We start from the raw sequence: 9,424 nt of genomic DNA on the forward strand, positions 1-9,424 counted from the left end.
CCAGCTCCTGGATCCGCCCCTGGTGGTGGGCCAATTATTGGTACAAGAAGGTCGCTCAATCTGTCAGTTCAAAGGATACTCCAATAGAACGTTATATTTTACGTCCCGTCCCGTAAAGTAGTAATGTAGTATTTTCCGGAATTGTTCCGTCCCGTTCCGGAAAGTAGGTATGCCAGCCCGGGGGGTTGCGGATTCGTCGGCCGTCAAGCCATAGGTTTATAACCCCCAGGCATAGGCGGCGGAAAGGGGGGGGCTAGGGGGCTAAAACCCCCCCTCGGTCTGCTCCCCCCTCAGAATGATATCACACCGAAATTATCTTTCTTGGAGTGGGGCTGAAAACCGTGATAAAGATCGAGATACTCTAATAGAGCAGTCACTCTAATAAAGTAGTCAGTGTGTAGCGAGCTATGTAAGGATTTTTATGTAGTTTATCAGCTGGAAATGGTAGCTGGTGAGGTGGAGAGCTCTTGTCAGTTGGTTGTGACCTTTTTTTTGGTCTCACCTTACCAAACTATAGAAATATGTCTGGGTCAGCTCAGCGGAGCCCCCCCTCATATCAACTACTTCCTCCGCCGCTGCCCCCAGGTACCTGGGATTTATAAATCTATGGTCAAGCGATCAAGAAATTCGACCTGACCGAGAATGAGTTGCCAATTAATATAATAGAATCAAGAAACTTGGATGATTATTTGCTGTAATTAGTTATCAAATTGTATGTATGTATGTATGTATGTATGTATGTATTTGATTGTACCATTTGGGGTTTTCACCCCCTGTGCAAAACCAGCTGAGCTGACTGCCCAGTACCTAATCTTAAATCTTGGGGCAAATTCCCCCCTTCCCTTGTGGAGGAGCCATAGCTACTTCTTTTGATTGAAATACATAGGCAATAATCTTTATATAACCTACAGAAATATGTATATGTTAGCTACTACCATTTTATTTTATTGCAAACTTACCTAAACAAAAGTCAAAGCAGCTGCCAAATTAAGCACCTTCGTGCATGCTAAAATATTATTGTGTTATTACTGAGCAGTCATCCTTGCTGGTGTGCTCAGGTTAACCAAAAAGAATTACAACAGTAATTGCAGTTTATTTCTAAAAATGTCAATGTCTACAATTTCAATAATATCTATTGGTAGCATGTTCCAATCATTCATCGTTCTTGAAAAGTAGCTATTCTGGTATGATGTAGTAGATGAGTTGGGCAAGATGTAGTGTAGTGGATGGTACGTAGTGTGTACTGTCTTGTTGATTGTGTTGTAGGTAGATAGTATGGAGGAATTACAAGTGATAACTGTTGGTAGAGTATTTTGTGCAATGTTTGTAATCTGGATAGTTTGCGATGAGTTTGAAGGGTTGGCCATGACAATTGATCTAACATTGAAGTAACTTAACTAAATTTGCCAAAACCATTTAACAACCAACATGTTGCTGGCGTTTAAGACATTCTAGCCTTTAAACAGCTTTTTTAAGACTTCACAAAGGCCAAAATAGAAACAAGCAGTGATACAATACTATGCTGCTTCTAAATACAAGAGAATTTAACTTAGTTAGCCTGTTTGTGCCCCTCCCTTGCCAGCTCCTGCATCCTAGCCTGCATGATGGACCAAATGCAGTGAACAATGGAGACCACTGTGGAATAACAATTCCTCAAACAACTTAAAAATTTAGTGAAGCTGATATAATTCCTAGAATGTAGATCCATTAGCTGCGTATCATAAAACTATGGGTTAGAACTTTATGAACAAACTATATATTGCCCTCGTTTTAATTTCCTAGCCCAATGGCATAATTAGTACAAGTCCTAGTCTTATAAGCGTTAATCGGATGGCTGCAGGTTTGAGGCTGCCTAGGTCCAGTCATGGATTTTTTCTCCTTTCTCCACCTTTTCAAACACACTTTATGTACAAGCTTTAAACAAGCTGTGGGACCAGGTATCCTACAGACCTTCAGCACTTGTGCTATAAAGTCTTAATAAATAAATGAGCAATAAATGATATGACAATTAACTCTACATCTTATGCAATAAATCACCATCTTCCAGCAAAGATCCTCTTTGGTTGAGTTTGAGCTTAGGATAATTTAAAGTCTTCATTAAAATCATTGTAATTTCTGTAAAATATGGAAAACTCCAATACAGAATTGGATGTATAAGCAATTGGATGGTGGGCAAGTCCCCTGTATATTATAGAGATCTTGGATGTTATGTAAATGGTACATACAGCCAGTAACAAACCACAAAGATAATCTCAACTCTATGGACTGCATGTTTCCAAGCATTACAACCAAGTGATCGTACACACATTCCTGCATCTTGTGCTTGACTACAAGGGTCCAACTCTAGAAGAGCAATCTGGAGTGACTATAGCTTCCAATGTGCAATATGATGAATACATTTCATGAACAGATTTTTTCTTCCAAAATATTTGCCACTCCAGAGTGTAGTAGTGATGACACTGCAGCAGGATTAATGACAAATTCGTATTTTGCTGCTTGGACAATCATTTTTCAACAGGGATAATTGGGTTGGTAGTTGTCAGCATCCAAATCATGACAAAATACAAACTAGCTGATTTAGTAACACTGCACTGGTGCTGAGAAGTGCTATCAGTGCTGTCCATGCATAGCTTTCCTGATTCAGTGATATTCCATGAACACCTCAATAAATATTATTATCTGGTGTTCCTGGTCTTTGCAAAGCAAAACTTAAGACAGGAAAAGTGATTCTATGCCAGTGCTAAATGTTCATTTGAAATCACTCTGCCAGCTGTAACAAATTCCATAAGCACTAATGTAGAAGAGCCTTCATATAACACTGGTCCCACAATGCAGCGAACATTCCTCCTTTGGACACCACTGCAGCTTCATCTGAGAATTTTACATACATACATTGGACTCTAATATTACTTGTTCATTGTATAGGTGCATCACACCATCAAAAACATCTGCACGGTCCATTTCAAGCAGAGAACCAGGTGTGGACCAATTAACAGACTCCATGCATGAAGCACTTCTGTTCTTCATCTAAGGGTATATGCAACAGATTGATGTGGGTTTATTGTAATGTAGATTTCCGTACCTATATTCCAGCAGTGATGTTTGCACAAGGTGAATAATTCCTGGATGGTAACATACCAGTGTTTACTTGTAAAACAACAACTGTACACATACCTTGTTGCTGAAAAGTTGATTCAAATCACCCTTGACATCCGAAGCTGCCACTACCAAAAGGATACATTCATGCATGATGTTCCTTAATTTTGTGGCTTGCAGATGTTTTCAATGATATGATACACCATGGGTATTTGCCATGAATTTAATTAAAATAGAAAAGTAATATTCTTTTACTTAAAATAAACTGGTACATGTCCTGAAAAAGGGAAGAACCATAAAATTCCTAAAGCAAGCAGATGTTGTTAATTGGTTGCTCCTAAAACGCTTAGTACCGCCCTGGTACCATTAATATGTATAGACTCAAATTTAGTGCACATCTGGCTTTTCAATTCTTTGTTCACCTAAATGATAGGAAGTACTAGTAATATCAGTGTATACATTATGATTTAAGCTTATACTAAGCTTGAAATATTCATCATGACAAACTGCATGGTGGTACTGGATGGGTTAAATTGCCTACCACTGCCTGTAGCCACTTGACTTACTGTAATCACTTATTGAATACTTGTAATTCTAAGCTCTCCAGAACTAGGAAATATTTTTGCTGTAGTGCCTCTGCTTATTGGACTTCAATCCATTCAACAGCATCATTTCCTAGTACATTGACTTTGTTAATTGCGCTAAATCTATATACTTAGCTAAGTAATTATGAGTGTTGAATTTGTATAGCTACGTGTCCTGTGTTGTGTAGTTATTATATGTATTTTTTGTTTGTTTGTTTTTATATATTTTGTTTGTGTTTTGCTCTGTGTGTTGTATATGTACTTACTGCAGTTGTTCTGTTAAGGAAGAACAGCTTATGCCGATTACCTAGAGGATAAACAATAAATAAATCAATCAAATCTACTGCACTCAAGCTTGGCATCCACACTTGATGAAAGACATTTTAAACTTTGAAAGAATCGATGATGTGTTGCCAAACATAATTTGAATTATTACACTATGTACTAGTTAGCTGTTACAGACTGCTTCATTTAATGTACTTGTTACAGGACATACTGTTTGCTATAAATTACAAACTAAAACTGTTATCAGTTTTTCAACTCTGTATATCAGATCAGGTACCAGCAATAGACTTTTGCAGCCTCAACATCTAATTAACTTGCAACATAATTATTTATAATTATTATCACAAAATTTTTATCTTCATTGTTTACCATCTCTGCATGTGGAATGTTGTGCTAATAAACTCTAGACTTATATGCCATTTTGTTTTTTGAAATTTTATATCTGTGGGATCGCTTCCTAAGGAACTTTGATGAGAACAATAACTGCAAATTACATTGTGTTGAAGATGTCACCAAGCTAAACCAGCCATTTCTAACTTGAAATTCTTATAACGAATGTAATTAGTGTACTGCATGTTAAGGCTTTACCAACAGACCTTTTACTATTTTTCACCATGAAGCCAAAAATAAAAATAACACCAACAACATTTTTATGTTCTGACCCTCCCCCTGTATCTAGAATTGCCATTGGCAGCAGGGGCAGATCTAAGGGGGGTTCTGAGGTTTCCAGAAACCAGTCATGTTCAGATTTTTTTTTTGGTCTTCACCCTCTTAATCAGACACCCGGCAGTCACCAAAAATCTTAGAGCTGCCCTTGGGCAGTGCCAGCTTGAAGGTGTTGCACTGTTAACAGCCAGAGCATAACCAGAACCTTCTGAGGAGTTGATATTGAAGTGGACATGTACAGTCTATAGGATGCAGTTTCTCCTGATTAGATGCATACACCAAATACAACATTAGGTAGTGAACCAGTGAACTATATATGTTGTGTGTAATCTATAATTATATTATTATTACTATGCAGACCTGTGAAAAGAGTATGATGCACAGATCACAAAAAACAAATTACAATTAGCTATACTGTAAGTATATATAGATGGCTTAATTTACTTTATGAAGCTTATAGATATATAAGCGCTATAGCTAATTTTCACTTTGATGGTATAGGATGGCTGCCTTCAAGTTTAGTATAAATTTTACAAGCTTAAAGTTAGTAGCACTACATGATTTAAATTAATAGTGGGATTCATCAGAATCATTCAAACTCACTCCCCCTAATTGTATCCTTGGTCAATACAAGAAGAGAGTTCATGAGAATGCTTTTTAGTTCTGTATAAGTATATTGCACTGTCAATTTCAGGGAGCATGTATGGGTGCCACCACAATGAGAACACCTGATGTACATGCATGTGCATCAGGGATTCTCATTCCCTACAGTCATTTCTTTAAGGATCATGTTCCAGTTTCACTTTACTTAGCTAAGCCCTTTTGTCACCTTTACTGTATAGGTCTGGTTCAAATGCATGTACATAGTTCAGAAAGTATTGGCATAGCTAAACCCTTTTCATAAAACAATTTAGCTTAGGTAAATGAGTGTGGAGGATAGAGGGTAAGAGCTGTGATATAAGTAGCTTAACAAAAGTGCTGAGCATAACAACTAGGGAGAACCACCATACCGTAATTTGCTCTTTTTTCGTTGTAAAGTAATTTTCGTATGCAAAAACTTGTATGAAAATTTCTTACACAAATTTTTTTACAAAAGATCGAACTACTCTAATAGAGCAGTAATTCACGTAAATCATGCAAAAATATTTTACATGAAAATTTATCACAAAAAATTTTTGCACAAAATTAAAGCGAAGTACGGTAGCTACACACCAATCACAATTCCATTACATGAACTGTACTTAACTATAATATATACTTCCATCTTTTGTTCTTTTCAAGATCACCCTATTAGCAACAACAAATAGTCTCAATCAGTAGCATCTTCAATTTTTGTGACTAACACTTCCATAGTTTGTATAGTACAGCTGTACTTCAAAAACAATCATCGTAAATATTCATTACTGATCATGACCAACAATGCAATTTGATTGGACCAGGTGTTACCTGCTTCTATAGCAAACTATACGGTATACAAATTAAATTGATTTGCAGAGTACCCAGGCTCTTGAGACAAGGTCAGCCAGTGTGCATCACTGTAAGGTGGCACTTAATATTGATTTAACATTGAAATGAGGAGACATTTATTATCTACCAGCATCATCCTAAGTGTTGTCCTGCCGGGGACCAATAAGAAATCCAGTAAATATATATAGAGCTGGGAGTAATAATTTTGATATTAAAACTACTGAATACACTCTGTGGTAGAAACCCCTTTACAGGAAACCCTTATACTGCATAGTTGATTAAAGTATTTTAAATTTGGCGCAGACAAAATCAGCTCATTGCACAAAGAAATTATTGGGTATGTGGTTCATCGCTTTTTGTAATTGTTTTCTACATATAAGATGTGCTTAAGGCCTAAATTATGCGTGTATGTCCTATATAGATTGCTATATATCTGCTGTTACTTATGTTTGGCCATGTATTTTATTGCTCGAGGCAGTAACTATACCATAGACTTTTAGTAAATCTTTGGTGTATAGGATTTATAATAATTTATAAATATTTTGAAAAATTATTTCCTGCTTAGCACTATCAGCCAGAATACAATTTCAAAAACAACAAAATTCATTACATGCAGCCATGATGTATATACTAGGGTTCTGCTAATGATTGTGTACAAGCAATACAATCATGATTCTAGGTATGTATGTGCAATATGACTGTGAGAAAGTCAGACAAAAACAGTGTCCATTGAAAACTTGCAATTATTTCCTTTACATACAACTGTTTAACTATATACACATGTAGTTACAGAGAAGTCTGCAACAATATGTCATGTTTAATGAATTGAAATGTGTTTTGTATAAATCTATATGTAGTAAACATGTACAACTCATAGCAATAAGACTGCAAATTACAAACTAACAATAGAAGGGAAGAAATGTATGGACTGTATCATGAAAACGTATTCCATGATTTTTGTTTATGAATTGAATGGTTTTCAACATGCACAAGCACACAGTTACATTATAGATATTTTGCACTATATAATAGGTAAGGGATATGTAGATGATACTTTTGTGTATATCATAAATTTATTCAACAGTCAAGAGCTAATAAAACAGTGATATTTGTAAGTTCTACTGAAGCGAAGATGGTTACACAATTGTACTGCAAATATGCTGCATTATTTCTATTTGCTATTTACAGTAACATGCAAGTTTGTTGTACACCACTTCAGTTTCTGCTTCTGTTGCATAATTATTATTTGTTATTTTTGATATGCTCAAATGTTGTAATCCAAAATTCTACATTTGAGTGCTACTACCAACAGTGTAGCCTTGCATTATTGGATATTCTAATTTAAGTAACATCAAATCTGGTCAACTGTTGCTAACCCACAACCACACCACAAGTAATATTACTACAGAAAATCAATTATTATGAACAATGTGGATGTTTATGACACTGCCTTTAAAAGTATAATAATGCAACATTCCTACAGAATCAAAATAAGCATTTCTCGTATAAAATTCAACATAGATTAACCACTAAGTATTTATTGCTTGACATGCAAAGGACAAAATTTCATAACAATAAAACAATTGAAGTTGATAGAAGCAATATTATGATAGATGGCTGTTTAAAATTTTTTCCAAAAAACCAATAGGAAATGTGATTACATTGGCTGACTGTCACTTTGCTAGAATAAATGGAACAGACACAATGATTTATGCACAAGCAGACATGTTAGCTGATTATTCAGTTATATACAGCAGCTTTCAAAACATGAAGACAAAACTAGTGTTCCAAACAGAATTAAATAATTTTTTTAATTGGAAATCTACCACGGTGACCACAAACATTATAATCCAAAACACAACATTTTCTATGATAACAAGTAGCACTGCTAGTCATCCTACTGAAAGGAACAAATATACTATAAAGGGGCCATTGATTTTTAACCGAATTTAAGTGATGAAATCATACTGCCAACTGACAGTGTAATTCGTTTCAAGAATTACATACAATTTTCACACAACAAATTGCGTATTGGTATAAAAACTCATAACATTGTGATGGTAAACAATTGTCAGCAACACAGTTAATGCTGAATCTATTGTGATGGTATCAGTTGATAGTGGGCCTAATTTATTTATTTATAATGCTTTTTGAAGCAGGAGAACCTGCATCAAAGGTCTGTGGGTAACCTGTGCCCACAGCCAGAAATGTACAGCTATATAGTGCGCCAAAGCATGTAGTTCCAAAATTTTGTTTTGATAATAATTTCAGATCAATAACAGATATCTTAATTCTGTTTTTTCGCACATCATTATGTTCAAATATTACTACTTATTTGTAAAGCTGTTGTTATGGTAACAACCACAAAAACGTTGCAATTTACATATCAGTAATTTTTAGCTATTTTAAAACTAGTCCTCCATACTTCTGAGTTTTGCTAAACAATTCTAGTTCATGAAAGCTCTCATTGAGCCAAAGAATTTGTGTTGAACAGATTTGGAAAATTTGCTTTTACAGGGAAGTTATACCTATTTTTCCAATTTTCATAGGTTTTTGAGAACATGAAACTTGTTTCACATGCTTATAAATTTTTATGAATACTCATTGTTTTCTTGAAGAAGATTGGCTAGACTATAACTTATGTTGAACAAATTCAAAATTTTCTATTTAGTTTTTGTTTATAACTGTGTAAAGCCTGTTTATAACTGTGTAAAACCAATTTATGGCTTCGGCAATGAAATTTATCAAATACCACTGTTTATAAACATGCATATGCATGCTGCAGCAATTCAGACAAGAATAAACAATAATAAGTACGGTATACTAATGAGTATGACACAACGTAAAAGTATAAAAACACTGGTAAAACATACCTAATTTTAGAAAAATGAGTGGGCGAGCAGGTTGAATAATTTTGGAAGTTCATGTGTTGGTGCACTATACATTAATTATAATTAACTACATTACAATTACTTAACTATGTAGAGTAACTATGTACTTATTACTGATTTGTAGTTCAGTGTCATTAAAGAGGGAGAAAATTGGTGGAGATTGGTTGTCTTGGGCATCGGTGGCATGGACATAAGAAATTGTATTGTATTGTATTGTATTAATGCTTTAAATGAAATGAACAGGATTGATCAGAGTTGAAGTTAACTGTAAAATGGTCCCATAGATGTTTGTGAGCTTTTGTTTGATGACATAAGGTGGTAAAGATAAGTTTATAACAGGTAGATGATTCCAAAGTCTTACAATTCGATTGAAATAGAAATGATGATAAGTGGTGGATATTGTCCTAGGATGGCGCAGTTTTAAGTGAATTCCAG

The 9,424-nt window shown here is 35.0% G+C and overlaps 1 long non-coding RNA gene across 1 annotated transcript; it reads right to left on the minus strand.

The window, feature by feature from the left end:
- Positions 1-1,000: 1,000 nt before the first annotated feature.
- LOC136238400 (uncharacterized) lies at positions 1,001-6,938 on the minus strand. Its single transcript, XR_010692960.1, has 3 exons — positions 3,175-6,938; positions 3,083-3,122; positions 1,001-3,027 (listed from the first exon to the last, which is right to left on the minus strand). It is a non-coding gene; the product is annotated as an uncharacterized lncRNA (long non-coding RNA).
- Positions 6,939-9,424: the final 2,486 nt, after the last annotated feature.

Source organism: Dysidea avara, chromosome 11 (genome assembly GCF_963678975.1).
Source record: "Dysidea avara chromosome 11, odDysAvar1.4, whole genome shotgun sequence".
In the NCBI taxonomy this organism is placed as follows: Eukaryota; Metazoa; Porifera; class Demospongiae; order Dictyoceratida; family Dysideidae; genus Dysidea; species Dysidea avara.